The sequence below is a fragment of the Arachis ipaensis genome, chromosome B1 (genome assembly GCF_059453495.1).
Source record: "Arachis ipaensis isolate K30076 ecotype BB chromosome B1, ASM5945349v1, whole genome shotgun sequence".
Lineage (NCBI taxonomy): Eukaryota > Viridiplantae > Streptophyta > Magnoliopsida > Fabales > Fabaceae > Arachis > Arachis ipaensis.
In genome coordinates this window covers 19,086,440-19,107,410 of record NC_142436.1, presented here as the reverse complement: position 1 = coordinate 19,107,410, position 20,971 = coordinate 19,086,440, and positions in this window count along the sequence as shown.

The window sequence follows — 20,971 nt, the reverse complement described above, 5'->3', positions numbered from 1 at the left end:
TCTAACTCTTTTGAAGTATTTAAATATTGTTTAGAGGCTGTTAAATGAATTTTCTAAAGTGGAAATTGTCCATATACCTAGAGAACAAAACCACAGAGTCGATGTTTTATCAAAACTAGCAACAACGCAAGCACACACTGCTACACTTTTACAATCAACTTTAGACAAACTGAGCATTGAATCAGCCACCATTTTGACCACTTTGAGTAAAGAAAGTTGGCAGGAACCTTACATTCAATACCTCCGCCATGGTTCCATTCCGAAGGAAATTGGAGACAAGAGTAAATTCAGAAGACAAGCTTCTTTTTTTACCTTGTTAAATAACACTCTGTATAGGCGAGGTTATTCTCGACCATTGTTAAAATGCTTGGATAGGTCAGAAGCAGATCTTCTCTTAGCCAAGGCCCACGAAGGGATCTGTGGCATACACTGTGGAGCTCGGAGCCTAGCACAGAAGGTTCTCCGAGCAGGTTTTTATTGGCCGACAATATGGGAGGACAGTAGGCGCAAAGTCAGAACCTGCGACAACTGTCAAAAACACTCGCCGATCATTAATATGCCTGCTGAGCATCTTCATCATTCAGTGGTAAGCTGGCCGTTCAATCGATGGGGGATAGATATCCTCGGTCCTTTCCCCACTGCTCCAAGACAGGTGAAATTTTTAGTAGTTGCAATAGATTACTTTTCTAAATGGATTGAGGTGCAGCCGCTGGCAAAAATCACATCATCACAAATGATAAGTTTTGTTTGGAAACATATAATTTGTAGATTTAGTATACCAAGCCACATCGTAACTGATAATGGTCGGCAATTTGCTAATAATACTTTCAAGGAATTTTTGCAGAATTTAAAGATAAAACAACACTTCTCTTCTGTGGAGAATCCGCAGTCCAACGGCCTGGCAGAGGCCGCTAATAAGGTCATCTTGCAAGTATTAAAGAAGAAGCTCGACAATGCAAAAGGGTTATGGGCCGAACTTATTCCTGAAGTGCTATGGGCATATAACACTACAGTCCATTCAACGACCAAGGAAACCCCGTTCTGGTCTACGGATCTGAAGCAATGATCCCCATTGAGGTGTCCCAAAACTCTATTCAGACGTTAGCCGAACATCATGAGCAAGCTCGGCAAGCGGAGCTTGACCTAGTTGAAGAAATTAGAGAAATAGCAGCCGTTAGGCATAGAGCCTTACAACAGCAAGTGGGCCGATGATATTCTCGGAAGGTAGTTCCAAGATCATTCAGCAACGGAGACTTAGTACTTCGGAAGACTGAACAAGCTCGCCGACCTCCTTCTCACGGGAAGCTCGCCGCAGCCTGGGACGGTCCGTACCGAGTATCTGAGGTGCTAGGTAGAGGAGCATATAAATTGGAGCAGCTAGATGGCACACAAATTCCCAACACATGGAACATTAACTCTTTGAAGCAATATTACAGTTAACAATAAGCAGCATACCAGTACTCTTTTTCCTACCTTGAGAATTTTTTCCCCCGTCAACGCTTGAAAACACCTGATAAAAGCCCACCCGTTCGGGTGTATTTGGGATGGAGCACAATTCAGCTGTTTCATCACATCACATTCAAAGCTGGAAAAAGGAAGTTTAACTTTCAGTTCCTCGATCATGCAACTATAAATATAAAAATTTTCAAAATCCATTTTTCTATGGAAAACATGGTCAGTTTGACTGCATGGCAACAGTTCTATATGAAAACCAGCCCTCACTATCCTACCCATGTTTACCCGCTTCACACTCTCAATATCAGAAAACAATGAAGCCCGTATATGGACATCACTGTCAACCCAGTCATAACTCTCATCATCTTTAACTTGGGGAAGCAATTTTTTCTTCTTCTCACTCATTCTTAACGAATCTAGCAGAAAAAGTAATGGGAACAGAGGGGGGTGAAGAAAGCTTACTAACCTCTTCTACTCATGGTCCCTTAAGAGCTTCTGCCTCCAGCTTAAACCCAATGAGTGAGAAAACTTGAAACCTAACCACTAATTTAATTAACTTTTCAGTTCCATAATTAAATCTTAGCCGTGCAAGCCAAACTCACTTTAACGGTTGAAGCGTGACATTGGAAGTTGAACCAAACAAATAATAAATAACACAAGGGCCAATAAAAGTAAATGACTCAAATTTATTTCAAACAACGCTTTCATATGCCAAGGTTGGATTCTGATGAGCCACGTTGACCTGGGGGCTGGGCATACCGAACTATAACTCGTCAAGACAATAAAAAAGCTCAACCTGTCTCTTTCAAATCAGGCCAAGCTTGGAGGCTGTGATATGGACAGTAAAGGTCGGTTACGAGTTATAGCTCGGCAACGCACGATTTTCAAATTGTAACTGCATATTCCAGATAATCAGCATCTATGTTCTTCCTGTAACGTCGGATACACAGTTAATGCTCGGACGTTACATGAAAAACGGTCAGCTTCATCCAGCTAGATATAAGGAAAAGAACAGAGGCCAAAAGAGGTATTCAATCTTTTCCAAAAAGCATAAGCTCATATATCCTCTTACTAACTTGAGCGTCGGAGGACCTTTGCAGGTATCCACCACCTCGGTTCCCATCGCTGACGTGTTCGTGTTCTATCTCGAGAGTTTGCCGACCTTTGCTGGAGAACGAGTTATATCTCGACATCAACAGGTCAGAACAATTGTAAAGTATTGATGTTGTGAAGTTAAATTATTAGTGCTTTTCCAATAAAAAAAAATATTAATACCAAATTGACCTTTCATAAAATTAATTTTATAAATTTTATTTTGATTAAAAGTGAATTAAATGTAGTTTATGTGTAATAATTTTTAATATTAAAATAAATTATAATAAGTTAAATATTATTTTAATTATATTATTTAAAATTATTTTTGACAAAAATTATTTAAAAAAATTTTAATCTTTTTTAGTATTCTCAATACTTTTTAATATTTTTTATTTATAAATTTTTATTACTTATGATTCTAATATTATTTTTATGTTAGTTTTTTATTTAATTTGGTCTTTATAACGAGATTAATAAAATCACAAGATAAAACAAAAAAGATTTCATAAAAAAAGTTAAAAAAACTCATTAACAAGAAATAATAAAGTCTCATAAAAAAATAATAACATACATGAAAAAGAATTAGAGAAAAAATATTATAAAAATAAAATAAAATCCATCACATGAACAATAAAGCCAAAAATTTAATTATAAATTTATTTTTGGTATTATTCTCGAAGATGAAAACATGGAGTGTTAAACCGAAAAGTAATGGGATCATTCTTCTCACGTTGTTAACGAGAAGGATTTTACAAATTTTTTTTAATTTTAAAAATAATTTTGTGGACTAAGAATGTTTATTATTTTTTTAAATGGATGATTAGGCATTTTTGATCCATCGTATACTGCCAGAGTTTTCTTTATCAGATTAAATTGACTAACTCAGTTTCTCATTTTATCTAAAAAAATTAATAATTAAATATTATTTCAAATAAAATTTTACTGTTTTGCGAAAAAAATAAAAAAAATTAGTTTTTATTTTAGTATAAATAAGTTAACCTCACAGAAGTAAATCATACATTCATTCACTTTTTTTTCTACTTTCATATTCTTTTAATTTCTCTTCAAGTTTTAGAACATTCATTTTTTTCATACCTTTATGTACTTACTTGTGATTTCTATTTGTGTTCTTATTTGTAATTTTTCTTGAAGTTTTAGAATGTAAGAATATTAGAGATATGAAATTTTTTTAGAAACAATAAAAATTAATGTGTATTTGTTACTATTTTTAATGGTAAGATTATACCATATACAAATGAGGATGTAAAATTTATCTATACGATTCCATCATCTTTTATTATTCATTGCATGATGTCATTTGTAGAATTATAAAGTATATTATGCCAACACATATATGATAATTTTTCAAAGAGAATCAGTACTATTTTATACAGACATCCCATATTAGTTTTTCGTAGTATAATACAGTTTCAAGTAATGAATGTGACCAATGAAGCCACCATGCTAGAGATGTTAATGATTTATCAATAGAATCAAACTCATGTGTCGATGATCGAGTTATATGTTGCATTCAAAGAATTGGCTATTAGTCATGAAGTGAACGAATCCTTCGTAAATGAAGGGAACAACACATACTGTAAAAAAGAAAATAACAGTGACAGTGATGAGGAGTTCTTAACCAATAATGACATGTTGGGAGAAAACGATGAAAAAAACGAGAGCACGAACACGGAAGTTCAGACTGTAATAAACATGGTAACAAACCAACATCCTTTTGGTTTGTCATCTTTTATACGAAGCTATGAACGTACCAAAATTTTCTGAGCTGGCAAATTCAGCTGTCATTATTTTATTTTTCGTTATAATAATTTTACTTTTTAATCTTTAAATTACGATTATACGTTTTAAATTTAGATATTGAATTATTTAAAATATATTTGTTGAAAGTACATATTTTATGAATTTAGTTAAGGTACCAGTTAAATACAAGTATACAACTAAATATACTTTTATACAACTTAAAAATTGATATTCTTCATATACAAGTATTCCTTCTGTGCAAGATAGTGAGTTTGCTATTGGAATAGAATTCAATTCCAAGAGAGCTGTAGTCATGGCAATTAGGAATTACACAATTTCTAAGGGAGTCGACTACAAGGTCTTTGAGTCTGAGCCTTTGACATTTTATACAAAATGCCTGCAATATGGCAAAGGTTGCGATTGGCTAATTCGGGCTAGTTAATTCAGAGAAAATATTGTTGGGAAATTAGACGATATAATTGAAGTCACACATGTACTATGGGTATAATTTCTCAAGACCATTTGAAACTGGATTTTGATACAATTGCAGATGCTATAAGGCCTCTAGTTGAAGCCGACCCATCTATCAAGATCTAAGTCATGGTTGCAGATATTCAGTCAAAATTCAACTATATAATAAGCTATCGTAAAACATGGTTGGCAAAGCAAAATTTGATTGCAAAAATCATTGGAGGTTAGGAAGCCTCCTATAGCGTTTGCCAGCATAGTGTATGGCAATGTGTGCACAGAACCTAGATTTTGTGGTTTAGGTTGATGCTATACCCGCATATCGTGGATCTGAGGTAGAGGAAGGTATCAAGATAATGCGCCGAGAGTCTTTGAACTTCCATCCATGCATCAAAGGGTTCTGACATTGTAAACCACTCGTGCAAGTTGATGGCACACATCTGTATAGATGATACAAGAGAGCTCTTTTGGTTGTTGTGTCTCAAGATGAGAACCATAATATTATGCCACTTGCTTTTGCCATTGTTGAAGGAGAGACCGATGACGCATGGCACTTTTTCCTCGATAATCTACATAGGAATTCCGTGAGGAGAAATGGTGTGGGTATTATTTCCGATCGACACAACTCTATTAGCGCAGCAATGGCTAGAAGTAATTGTGCATGGAATTCTCCTAGGGCATTTCATCTGTTTTGTGTTAGGCATATTGCGTAAAATTTTCTACGACGATTCAAGGCACCTTACTTACAGAAACTGATCATAAATATGGGTAACACATGTTCTTCATATACAGATAAAATTTGTTGGTTATAAATTTTTTATAAAGTAATGATTGGTGTCATGTTATAACGAATTTTTCTGTAGGGTATTCTAAGATAGAGTAACAATACAATGAGCAGTACCAGTGGTTGCGGGAGTAAGGAGAGGTATATACTCAATAGTGTGACAATATTGATCGTCGGCAATGGGTGATGGCTTTTGATGAAGGACATCGTTGAGGTCACATGACAACTAACCTGGTCGAGTGCATAAACTCTGTGTTAAAAGGTGTGTAACCTCCCTGTCACAGCATTGGTCAAAGCAACCTTTGACCGTTTGAATGAGCTTTTTACTCGGAAGAGCGCCGAGACTCCAGAGCAAATCACTACTGCATATGCCTTCTCAGAATTTGCCACTGCAAAACTGCAAGCAAATTTACAAGCATCGGGAAATGTATAAGTGTTTGAGATTCGTGAGATGCCTAGTGGTGCTAAATATATCGTTGACCTTGGGCGTAGAGTATGCAGTTGTGATAAATTCCAGGTGACTCGACTTCTAAGTCGCCATGTTTTTCGTCTTGTGCCAACCAGCATCTCAATTGGTGAACTTATGTTCATGATGTCTCTATAAAATGGATGAAATTCGTAAAATTTACCAGCACGAGTTTGTACCGGTAGGACATCCAAGTAAATGGTCAGCTGACACTGAGCCACAATTGATCTCTAATTCTGCACTCAGACGAGGCGGTAAAGGTAGACCGAAATCAACCCGATATTTAAATGAAATGGATATTCGTCAAATGCGTGGTCCGCGACAATGCAACTTCTGTAGGGAAGAGAGCCATAGTCGCAGTCGATGCCCTCATTGTCTCGGGTCGAGTTCAGGTGGTACTGTACTTGCACGAAAATCAAATTGTTGAAGTGGTGCAGGTTTATATGATTAATTCATATGTTAAATTTGTCTTTGATGTAATGTTGTTGTTTTTGTTAGACTATTATTGTGAAGAGATAAAAAATGTAACTAAATTTATGAAAATAAATCGAATGGTTAATTATGAAAAATTATGAAATCGATCAATTAACTTTAAAAAATTACATCGCATAACACACAAGATAGTTGATAACAAAGGAATTCAACACCAAAAAAAAATATACGTCAAACACATACACATCAAAATTCTTACTTACTTAAAATATAAACAAAATTTGATTATTTTATATTTTTACATGTATCTATGTATAAGTAATTAGCTCACAGCTGATTTTTAGTATTTATGTTCATAAAAGCATTATTTATTAAGAATATGAAAAAATTATAAATAAAATAAATTTATATGTATTTATTATAATTGAAATTTCAAAATCCCATATTCACAGTAAAATACTAAAATGAAATGCCTTAAATTTGTTGTAAAATAAATAATTAAGGAAGATATAAAATAAGAAAGTGTAAATAAAAAATCTAGTATTAATATAATTAGCTCAATAAAAATGATTCATATATATAAAAAAATTTAGTATTAATATAATTAGCTCAATAAAAATGATTCATATATATATATATATATATATATATATATATATATATATATATATATATATAAGTGAGAGAGATATATATATTATAGTAAGAGAGAGATATTGTTCAGTCAAAAAAGAGAGAATTATTATTGCTTGCTTGTATATATTGCCTGAGGATATGTCCTCTATTTATACATGCAAAAATTTCTTGTTTTCAAACTCTCATTTAATTCATTCACTATTGAGAATGTTGGACCGCCCATCATAAATAGGCATTCACCTTGTCATCCTTATCACAACACTCCCTCTTGGATGACCATTTAGGATTATTGCCTCGTTAAAACCTTACTAAAGAAAAATCCAGTGGGAAAAAACTTTAGTGAAGGAAAAAGAGTACAATATCCTTTAGTGATGGGGACTGCCTCATTAAAAACATTGTTAAGAAAAACCCAATGAGAAAAAACCTGACCAAGAAAAAAAAAGAGTACAATCTCCCCCTCTTGCCGACATTATTTAGGCTGCGTTTGTTTTTAGAGACAGGACAGAACATGACACTGAAATGGAAACAATAGGACGGAGACACTAAAAATTATCTTTTGTGTATTGTGTTTGGATACGATGGATAAGACACTAATGTAATGTCTAGTATTATGTTTGGATACACATGGACAAGACTAAAATATTATATGAAATGACTAAAATAGTTTCGTGATTCCAAATTTTCTACATCAATACAAATTAATTTAATAAAAAATGAGAGTACATAGGAGTACAGACGGAACTTGAAAAAAATATATTAGTATTTATATTAAAATAAAATTTATAAATATAATTATTTTATTTTAAAATTTATTATTAATATGTAGGAATACATATGGTTAAGATTAACAAAAAAAAACTAAATTTGAGTTTGATTAATAAAACATTTTGTTTAAGTTAATAAGCCAAATTAATTTTAAATAAAAAATTAATTTAAAAAAATCCATTTTTACATGAAAAAATAATTAGTTTTTGCATATAAAAATCTATTTTTATTTAAAAAAAACTAATTTTTTTTTTTATCTAAAAACTGATTTTTCTTTATAAAAAATTGATTTTTCTTTAAATTATATAAAATCAATTACAATTTATAAATTATTTTTTAGCATTTTAAAAGATTAATTTTACTTTTGCTAATATTTATCTTTTAAAAGTTTTAAGATTAATTATTTTTGTTATTATTTTTATTACAAATCAAATAATATAATATAAGGTTAAAATGGTATTGAAGTAAAACGATAAAAAGAAAAAAATTATCTACCCTCAATAAAAAATTCTACAGAAAGGAGAGAGTACCTAGAAAAGAAAGAGATAGAGGAAGAATAGGAAGAAAAAAAAGTATCTCTAAACAACGTAATAGAAAAAATAAAAAGGGATAATAGTGGAAAAAAGGAAAACAAAATTTATAAAATTGTCCGTGTCCACTCTTCCAAATCCCGTGTCCATCATTGTCCTTCGTGAAAGAGTGGACACAAAAGTATAAAAAATTGTCTCGGAGACAATATGTCCACTGTCCATGTCTCTGCTTCCAAACACTTTTTAAACAAGTGTTGTCCATGTCTCCGTGTCCTGCCCCCGAAAAGAAACACTACCTTAATGTCTCGAAATCGGCGCATCCCAATCTCATGTACCAATCTTTCAAAGGAGAATTTTGGGAGTGACTTTGTAAATAAATCTGCCAGATTATCACTTGAGCGGATCTGTTGGATATCAATTGTCCCTTGATTTTGAAGATCATGAGTGAAGAAGAATTTGGGAGAAATATGCTTTGTTCTATCACCTTTAATGTATCCGCCTTTAAGTTGAGCAATGCATGCTATATTATCTTCAAACAAGACAGTTGGAGCTATCTTATGATCAATCAGTCTACATGATGACAGAATATATTGGATCAGACTTCTGAGCTAAAAACACTCGCGACTAGCTTCATGAATCGCTAGTATTTCGGCATGATTAGAGGATGTTGCAGCAATCGTCTATTTCGTGGACCTCCATGATATAGCTGTACCTCCATATGTGAACAGATATCCTGTTTGAGATCTCCCTTTATGTGGATCAGACAAGTATCCAGCATCTGCATAGCCAATTAATTGTGACTTTGATTCATAGGGATAAAACAATCCCATATCAACCGTCCCATGAAGGTATCGAAAGATTTGTTTGATTCCGTTCCAATGTCTTCTAGTTGGAGAGGAACTATACCTTACTAATAAATTCACAGCAAATGATATATCGGGTCGTGTATTATTAGCAAGATACATTAGCGCTCCAATGGCACTAAGATATGGTACTTCAGGACCAAGGATATCTTCATTCTCTTCTTTCGGACAAAATTGATTCTTTTCCACATCTAAAGATCTTACAATCATTGGAGTACTTAATGGATGTGACTTATCCATATAAAATCTCTTCAAGATCTTTTCTGTGTATGTTGTTTGATGAATAAAGATCCCATTTTTTGTATGCTCGATCTGCAGGCCGAGACAAAATTTAGTCTTTCCAAGATCTTTCATCTCAAACTCTTCTTTTAGAGTTTTTATAATTGTTGGAATCTCTTCAAGAGTTCCAATGATATTTAAATCATCAACGTACACAGCAATTATAATAAATCCAGATGCATATTTCTTTATGAAAACACACGGGCAGATATCATCATTCTTGAATCCATTTTTGGCCAGATACTCAGTAAGACGATTATACCACATTCGTCCAGATTGCTTTAGACCATATAAAGATATTTGTAATTTGACTGAGTATAACCCTTGCGAATATTCATTGGATGGTTTAGATATCTTTAGTCCTTCAGGGACTTTCATATAGATATCCCGATCTAATGAGCTATATAAATAGGCTGTTACCATATCCATTAAATGCATATGCAGTTTATGATATGCAGATAAACTGACCAAATAACGCAATGTTATCGCATCCACTACAGGGGAATACGTTTCTTCATAATCTATATCGGGCCTTTGTGAAAAACCTTGTGCCACAAGTCAGGCTTTGTAGCGCACAACTTCATTTTTCTCATTTCGTTTTCTCACAAATATCCATCTGTATCCAATAGGTTTTACATCTTCTGGTGTACGGACTACAGGTCCGAAGACTTCACGTTTTGCAAGTGAGTCTAATTCAGCCTTCATGGCTTCTTTCCATTTTGGCCAATAATTTCTTTGTCGATATTCTTCGACTGATCTTGGCTCAAGATCCTTATTTTCATGCATGATATTTAATGCCACATTATATGCAAATATTTCATTGACAATTGTCTTATTTCGGTCCCATTTCTCTCTTCTAAAGCATAATTTATCAAGATCCCGTCATTTTCACAATTTTCAAGTACCTGAACGTCTTCTGGTGTTAAAATTATATCAGAATTTTGGACAAATGCAGGTGTCTCTACTATATCTTTTCCAACAAAAATAGTATTTACCTCTTTTCGCTTTCGAGAATTTTTGTCTTTGGAACCGACAGGCCTGCCACGCTTCTGGCGTGTATTTGCTTCGGTGGCAATTTGTCCAACTGGGACATCAATTCGAATTGGGCATTTTTTGCTGGTATATAAGATTTGGTTATCCTCTTTGTATCGGAAAATGTATCAGACAATTCATTTGCTATTCTTTGTAAATGTATAATCTTTTGAACTTCTAGTTCACATTGCCTTGATCGAGGATCTAAATGCATCAAGGATGATGCATTCCAATTAAGTTCCTTTTCAAGAAGCTTATTCTCTCCCCCTAATGTTAGAAATTTTGATTCATCAAAATGACAATATGCAAACCGGGCTTTAAATACATCTCCAGTTTGTATCTCAAGATACCTCACTATAGAGGGAGAATCATATCCAACATATATCCCCAATTTTCTTTGGGGTCCCATTTTGGTACGATTAGGTGGTGCAATGGGAACATATATCGCACACCCAAATATTCTTAAATGGAAAATATTTGACTGCTGGCCAAATGCTAATTGCTTAGGAGATAACTGATGGTAACTCATTGGCCTCAAACGAATAAGTGCTGCGGCATGTAAAATAGCATGCCCTCAAACCGAGGTTGGGAGATTTGTTCTCATAAGTAAGGGTCTAGCAATTAATTGAAGGCGTTTAATAAGTGATTCTGCTAACCCATTTTGTGTGTGAATATAAGCTACTGGATGTTCAACACTTATTCCATTAGCCATACAATAAACATCAAAGGCTTAGGAAGTAAATTCACTAGCATTATCAAGACGAATTACTTTGATTGGATTTTCTGGAAATTGTTCTTTTAATCGAATAATTTGAGCTAGTAATCTCGCAAACGCCAGGTTGCGAGAAGACAATAAGCACACATGTGACCATCTCAAAGATGCGTCTATTAAGACTATAAAATATCTAAAAGATCCATATGGTGGATGAATAGGTCCACATATATCACCTTGAATCCTTTCTAAGAATTCATGGGATTCAAATCCAATCTTTACTGGTGATGGCCTTAAAATTAACTTCCCTTAAGAACATGCAGCACAACAAAATTCACTAGATTTAAGAATCTTTTGGTTCTTTAGTGAATGTCCATGGGAGTTTTCAATAATTCTTCGCATCATGGTTGTTCCCGGATGATCCAATCGGTCGTGCCAAGTTATGAATTCATTTGGGCTAGTAAACTTCTGGTTTACAATGGCATGTGATTCAATTGCACTAATCTTGGTATAATACAACCCAAATAAAAGTGATGGTAACTTTTCTAATATAATCTTTTTATTTAGATCATGAGTTGTGATACATAAATACTCATGATTTCCCTCATTCATTGTTTCAATATGATATCCATTTCGGCGAATATCTTTGAAACTCAACAAGTTCCTCAAAGACTTGATAGATAATAGTGCATTATTTATTATAAATTTTGTTCCTCCAAGAAACAAAATTATAGCTCTTCTGGAGCCTTCTATCACATTACCTGAGCCAATAATAGTATTAACACATTCTTCTTTTGGCACCAGATGGGTAAAATATATATCACTTTTGAGAATAGTGTGCGAACTTGTACTATCCGCAAGGCATACATCTTCATTATATATCTTTGCCATTTTCTTCAAAGACAAATAATAATAAAATGAGTAGTATGCACAATTAAATTAAATACTTGATCGAAATTATTTTTCTAAGAAACACTGTACATAAAAATAATGTAATATACTAAAATTTTATTTTAAAACTTGACATATTTAATGATTTCAAAATTCATGAACATTAATATTTCGTTATTTATATACATCATATTTGAAACTCAAATACATAGAAAATAATACTTAACAATAAGTTCTTTTCATTATTTATTTACATTGATACTTAACAATCTCACACATTAAACTATTCCATCATTGATCAATGACCAATATTTCCTTCAGGATCCTCAAAGAAATCAGATACGTCATAATGAGTGGTGGAATTTTCAGCATCATTTGAAACGAAATTTGTTTCCTTTCCTTTATCATCCTTTTTCAAAGATGCCTAGTAAAGATCGACTAGGTGCCTTGGGGTACAACAGGTACGTGACCAATGGCCCTTTCCACCACAACGGAAATACTTATCCTCTGTTGATTTATTTTGCCCAATATTTCTTTCTTTATCCCACTTCTAGTGAGATCCTCTCTTTTGAACATAATTCCTTTTCCTTCCATAATTTTTCTTGTTATTAAAACCTTGCCATTTACCTCTTCTGGGGTAATTTGCCGCATTTACTTCATGAAATGGGGCGGTGCCAGCTAGGTGCGCTTCATGATTTTTCAGAGCAACTCATTGTTGCGTTCAGCAACAAGAAGACAAGAAATTAACTCAGAATATTTTTTAAAGCCTTTTTCTCAATATTGCTGCTGCAGGAGCACATTCGAGGCATGGAAGGTCGAGAAAGTTTTCTCTAACATATCATTATCAGATATATTTTTCCCACATAATTTCATTCATGAGGTGATTCGAAATATTGCTAAATTATATTCATTTATGGATTTAAAATCTTGTAGACGCAAGTGCGTCCATTCATATCGGGCTTGAGGAAGTATCATCGTTTTTTTATGATTGTACCTTTCTTCAAGGTCTTTCCAAAGATTTGCAAGATCTTTTAATGTGAGATATTCATTTTTCAATCCTTCGTCAAGATGACGACGAGGGAAAATCATGGCCTTGGCTTTATCCTTTTGGGATGCATTATTTTCAGCCTTAATGGTATCTCCAAGATCCATTGAATCAAGATGGATTTCAGCATCTAGTATCAATGATAAATAATTGTTTCCAAATATATCAAGAGCATTAAATTCAAGATGAGAGAGCTTCGACATAATGAAAATTTGTTATCTGAGTCTTCCTAAAATTTGATCAGAGTCTCGTGCTGATAACGTGTTGTAAAATAAATAATTAAGGAAGATATAAAATGTAAAATCCCTAGAATACCCTTGTTCCTCTTTTTTTAAAACCAAACCCTAACCCTCTTCTAACACACTCACTCACCTCTCACTACCGCACACACTCTCACTCACCTCACACCCTCTTCCTCACAGCATACACACCCAGACTCGACGGAAAAAGAAAGAAAGAAAAGGGAAAGAGAGAAAAGGGAGACCGCGAGAAGAGGAGGGAGGAGGAAGTAGGGAGCTGTTCACGCCGAGCCACCATGCGAGGAGAGAGAGAGCCGCACCTCATCACCGCCGGCCTGGAGCACACTGTTTGTGTCCCGTCGCGTCGCTGCCAGCCGCGTCCAGCTCGCCGCAGTTGCGTCGCCATCAGAGGCCAGAGCCGAGAGAGGGGACGAGTGCGAGAGAGGAGTCGCGATGGAGGATCCGTTCACCATCTCACGTCTGTTGTTGCCATCAACGGAGCTCGTCGTCAAGGGAGTATCACCGACGTCACTGCTAATGAACCGTCTCAGTCCCTGTTTTGGTCTTGCTCAGCCCCACAGCCTTTCGTTTTTGTCTCTAAATCATCACCATTTTTCCCTATTCTGACTCCATTTGTGAAAACTGTAATGCTTCCACCTTTACTCTGCTGCATTTTGTTCTTTTCTTATATGCTCTTGTTTTAATTGCGATAATATGTCTTTGTTTTAGTACTATCGCTATACTTTTGTCATGTTTCTGCTGAAAATTATCTTGAGTACTGGTATTGGTGTTGTCATGGAACGGTTGGAGCTGTTGATGTTATGGTTACATCTGCAATGTAGCCGTGGAAGTTGCTACCACCGTCTTGGTCCAAATTCTATGCTCTTTCGTTCCATTCTATTCCAACCTTTCTCACCATTTAGTTTGGCACTCCGGACTCGGTTTCTTCGGTCCGTTAGGACCAAGTTGTGAGTAGACTTTACATTTATAATTATTTGGCTTTACATCTATAATTATTTTGATATATGCTGCTTGAATTCATGACTATATTTACAAGTTATCAATCAAGGATTTGAATTTGATTTTAATAATGGATTTATTAGAACTAAATATTTATTTTTGTGAAATTCAGATTTTTAACTTGCACATGAGACTGTGTACATGTTTGATGAAGTTTTGTATTATTTCAGAATATTCGATTTTATTTGAATATGTGTTTTTGTAACATTAAAGTATTATGGATACTTACTTATATGCTTTGAATTTGTAAAGTATATTTGACATTTCATATGATTGAATAAGATTCTTGATTAGAAATTATTATTGATTTGATACTATATATATTTGAAAGATCAAAGATTGATTGAATTTGAAATTATATGTTTTGAATTGGTTTGGGAGGCTCGTATTAGAAAACCGTAGTTAACGGCGGTTATGACGTTAACCTAGATGCATCTGGCTCAGACCTCAGCTAGCAGGGGCGTTGCTAGCCTAACGTGTAGGTCACACGTTGGATCTGTTATTCCGTACGGATACACTAGAGGAAAGGGCTACCCATAGAGGTAGAGCCGCCCATGTGTGGACTTTTGATTTGCTTTCTGTATGAGAACTCCCTTATTGATTCACTTATTATTATCAGCTACTATTTTCTAATTAAAATTACTTTGATAATAATATTTATATGGTCTCATGTGGATTATAAATGTATTGTCTAGTCACTGAGTTGCAAAACTCACTCCGTTTTTCAAAAAATATTTTTTAGGAATAACTCTTTGGTTATGAGAGCCTTTCTGTTCAATGATTTGCAATGGGTACACATTCTTTGTTGAGTTCTTAGACGTCATCTGCTCCATATGTCACAGGCAGGATCCATTCATATTTATTTATTCTATCTCTTATTAAAAATGTGTAATTATTCATTCTAGATACTTTAAAATTATTTAAAATATTTGTAACTTTCTTATTCAACTTATATTTGAGTCGGTTAGGCTTGCTTGGGGGTTATTTTCCTGAGCACCGGTTATGGCTCATTTTGGGCTGTGACATAAAATAAAAAAGTGGAAATAGAAAATCTAGTATTAATATAATTAGCTCAATAAAAATGATTTATATATGTGTTTACTTAATATTATATGAAGTAATATATATATATATATATATATATATATATATATATATTATAGTAAGAGAGAGATATTACTTAATAAAAAAAGAGAGAATTATTATTACTTGCTTGTATATATTACTTAAAAATATGTCCTACATTTATATATGCGAAAATTTCTTGTTTTTAAACTCTCATTTAATTCGTTCACTATTTAAAATGTTGGACCACTCATCATAAATGAACATCTACCTTATCACAACAAAATTTTGTATTATTAACATTTAACAAGCAAAACCCAATTTTCAAATCCTACGTTGTTTATTCACAGGACTACTTTGATTAATAATAATTGCCACTAAACACACGAGGTTTGCTTAAGTACCTAACCTATATATAGCATGTACTCTTTAGCTACCACTAGAATAATTAGTCTAAGTCTAATTATTCTGTTAGTTTTTATAATTTTATTAAATTTATAATTAAGTTTTTATATTTTATTTTTTTAGTTAGATTTTATATTATTATTTTTAATTTTATAATTAAATTTTTATTAATATAAAAATATTAAAATTAACAGAATATTATTTTATAAATAAAAGATAATTATATTCAAAAATTTAATTAAATTTTTATCATATATTTTTTAAAAATATTTTATTAATTTTAATATTTTTAATAAAAAAATTAATTATAAAATTAAAATTAATATAAAAACTTAATTATAAATTTAATGAAATTATAAAAACTAATTGGTTAGTCAAGTATTCTTTATACTACAATATATATATATATATATATATATAGTGTATGAAACATTGACAAATATATTAATAAATAGATCAGCTAGTAGAAAATATATGCTGTAGGCCTGTAGCTACCAAATCCAAGTACCCGTAGCTTCTATGATGTCATGGAATCGTTTGAATTATTTAAATTCCTGCATTATTGGAGTACCAATATCCTTCAGCAGCCACTTAATTATGTGTCTCAGTGTATGGATGCTTATAAGTAAAAATTACCTATAAGTTTTTAGAGAATTGCAATATATAATCCCTTGAAAAATCACCAGACTATTTTCACCTTTTTCGCTAGTCTTCTATTCCGTTATTCCATCAAGGATTTATAAGCTGCAATTTTACAAGGACGGACTTTATATTTTTCTTTTAGAAACCTATAGGTTCATTCTTTTAGAAAATAAGAATTCATATATCCAAAAACAACATCAAAATTTAAAATAGAATTTGTGAATTTTCTCAACCTATTTCTCTTATCTTTTTTATTCGTGACTTTTTTTTATTCTTCACATATTCAACTTTGTAATATTTTTCATTGTAGAAAAAGATAGACATAAAATAATAAAACTACTCAAAGAAAATTACATAAAATGAGAGAATAAATGAGATTTTTTATGCAAGCACGAAAAAGAAAAGAAAAAAACTTCTAAGAAAAAGAATAATACTTAAAAAGATACTCTCTTTTCTCTCATGACTGTTTCTAAATTTTGCCAAATGATGAGCTAATGAACTTTGCTGCAATTTTCTGGAGCATCAAACTTTGCTATGCCTTCAGCATGGGCTTATTTTGGTTTGCCTTGGAATTTGGGCCTCCAATACTAAACACACATCAAACTACACTAACAATTATGACCCAAAAAACAAAAACTACACTAACAATTGGGTTATTAATTCATAATTCAATCTATGGTTATTTACCGTGTGTTGAGCTTTTGTTAATTTGTTGTTAGGATCTATTTTTAAGAAAACAATAATGTCACTGTTATTTTGATAATGTTAATTTTTTTTTTACAACAATTCGTATAACTATACAATGAATAATTAATGTGTATTATAAAAAAATAGAAGTGAAATTATTATTTTTCCTAATTGTAATATATATACATGAAATTCAAGTCTGTTAGATTAAGAATTATAAAAATAATGCAATGGAATTAGAAAAGATTTGTATTGATAAATAAAAAAAGATAAACGAAGGAAGAACGGTAAAAAAAAATATATTCCTATTCGAGTTAGGTGCTCACTCCACTTCACAACCAAATTCACTAAATTTTCTACTAGACTCTCATCATCTTCTTTCCAATATATTTCTTTTTAACTAACTTGCCAAGGTGTCACGGTTGATGTCATTTTCACGTCCTTCTCCTTTCATCAGTTGAGCACAAAATTCTTCATCCAAGTGGGCTTCTTTCTGGTTCTAGGAGCAATAGGTTCTACTTTTGTTGGCCCAATCTCCAATTCTTTTACTACTGCAGGAACATTTTCATATTCATTTGGGCTAGAACTATCAATATTTGGGCTAGAGCTATCAGGATTTCAATTTTTTTAAAACAAAAGCAGTTTTTGTATGACGTTGGTGCGAGATTATTAATCACTAAGCCTTTGATAATTTCTTTAAACTGCAATAAAGTAGTGCAATTAGTGTGACACTAGCATTATCTAGTTTTTGCCTTGCAATAGTTATGGACAAGCACAGGATGATGTATCTTATCATTCAATTCAAAGATTTGAGTCCCATTTACGGTGTGATTAACATGAAACATGCCAAAAAAAATCATTTGAGCGTTAGTTCAATTTATATATATGTATATATAATGTTACTTGCAATAGTTAATTGATTAGTTAGAAAGTCTTGTTAAGTTGGTTAGCTCATACATTTTCTATTACATTTTATTTTATCGTATAATAATTGTAAAAATTGAAAATTTTTAAGTTATTAATCAACTAATGTGACATTATACAAAATTTGGTTTAAACGGGTTTTTGTTCTCTATAAATAAATTAAAAAAATGAGCATACCGTATGAAATTGTAATTTTAATTTTTATTCAATATTAGTATAAAAGAATTTTATGGATAACTAATAATTGTGTGAATCAAAACCCTTAATAGTTATCGATTAAAATAGTTTAATAATCCATTTATATTCTAAATTAATGGGACTAAAGTACAAATAGAACGAAGTTAATGGGTTTCTTTTCAGAACCCCCCCCCCCCTTTTTTTTTCTTTCTTTTTATTTTTATTCAATATTTTCCTAATTAAACATAGGACGATAAATAAATAATGCACGTTTTCGTAATGTTATTATATCATCAGCATTTCCCCGCGAGATGCATTAGATGCGGGTTTCGCGAGTGTCGGCTACAACTTCTACAAATCCAGGTTCTATTATTTTAATAATTACAGATTACAAATGCAAAACATGAAACAATCATTAATTAATTGGAGGATCTGATCACATTGGATTCATTGTGTTTTTTAAAGGATATTACAACCGCTCAACCCTAATGTGGCCTAATTCTTATTTAGATTGATATGCTCTCAACACCAATTAATGCAGCATGCACCTCACTGATTTGGGTACTATTAATTTAGATTAAGACGTTTTTTTATAAGCATCAAGTGAAAGAGAGAAAAGGAGGGGGGCCGCGAGAGGGGTTATATATTATATTTTATATTAGAATTGATTGATAAAAAATTATTAAAAAGACGTATTTTTTATAACATAAAAATATATGCAATATTAACATCGTTAAAATTTGTAACCAAACTTATCTATGCCATAGCCAATAAAAATATACTGCCTAGTCTTTACATCAAGTTTAGATCTCTCATTTTTGGAAATATGAACAAAAGTTTTATATTCAAAGACTCTTAAATGATCATAAGAAACATCTTTACCTAACCATACCTTTTCCGGCACTTCAAATTGTAAGGAAACACATGGTGTCCGGTTCAAGACATGAACAATAGTGGTCAAAGCTTCACTCCAAAAGAATTTTGCCAATTCAAATTGTGACAATAAGCACCTAACTCTTTCAACCAATATTCTGTTCAATCCTTTCAGCCAAGCCATTCAATTGAGGAGTCTTCGGAGGAGTCTTCTGATGTCTTATACCATGCTCTTTACAATAAACATCAAATGGACCGGAGTACTCACCACCAATATCAGTACGAATGCATTTCAACTTCTTCTCAATTTTTCTTTCAACAGAAGTTTGAAATTGTTTGAACACATTCAAAACTTGATCTTTGGTCTTCAAAGGTAAACTCATAATTTTCTAGAATGGTCATCAATAAAGGTTACAAAATAGATAGACCATCCAAGTGTTCTTGTCTTCGTTGGCCCACATACATCAGAATGTACCGAGTCAAGTATCTCCAGCTTCCGTGAATGTGGATGACTCTTGAAAGAAACCCTGTTTTGTTTTCCAGTAGCACTTTTGCAAAGCAACCTTGCAACTAGATTATGGATTCTTCTTGGATAACATATTCATACCTTTCTCACTCATATGACATAATCTCTTATGCCATAAATCAATTTCATCAACAAACTCAGCAGCATTAACAACATCTTTCACAATCTTTGCTTGAGTTAAATAAAGAGTAGAGTGTCATGTGCCTCTAGCAACAACCATGGAACCCTTGGTGAGCTTCCAACTATCACGAGAGAATAAGCTATCCAAGTCTTCATCACACAACTTACCAACAGAAAGTAAGTTCAACCGAATATCTGGAACATGCTTCACACGCTTCAAAGTCAACTTGGTACTGTTGGAGGTTTTTAAGCAAACTTGTCCAACACCGGCCCATTTTGCAACACCTTGATGAGCCATTTTCACATCACCAAAATCACCAGGAGTATAAGATGTAAATAAATCCCTCTTAGATGTAACATGAATAGAAGCACTGCTATCTATCACCCAACTACTGCTATTATCAACAAGGTTAACAAATTCAAATCTCTCAATAAGAAGAAAATCATCATGAGTTACATTGACCTTGTTTTCGTTGCTATCACCATCTTTCTTTATTTGTGTTCTTGTCTTTACTTGTTTTGGCTTTCTCCTTCTTTAGCTGCCAACAAAATTTTTTTTACATGTCTCTTTTGACCACAATGATGACACTCAATATTTTTATACTTTCCTCGAGACTCGCTTCTGCTTTGATCTCTACTTTTAGGACCTCGGCTTTTGTTTCTCCTCCTAGACTCAGAAACAAGAACATCTGAATGTGTAGTCGATGTACCTTGTGACTTTCTTCTCATTTATTCATTCAAAATACTGCTCTTGGCAAGATCCATAGAGATTACACCATCAGGAGTAGAATTAGACAATGACATTCTGAGAATTTTCCACGAGTCTGGTAAAGAGCCAATAAGTAACAATCCATGAATCTCTTCATCAAACTTGATACCCATGGAAGATAACTGATACATTATTCCTTGGAAGTTATTCAATTGATTTGTCATTGATGTCTCATCTGTATATTTCAAAGCCAACAACTGCTTGATCAAAAATATTTTGTTATTCCCAGTTTTTCGAGCATACAACTGTTCAATCTTAATCCAAAGGGTCCGAACATGTGTCTCTCCAATAATATGGTTGAAGACATTAT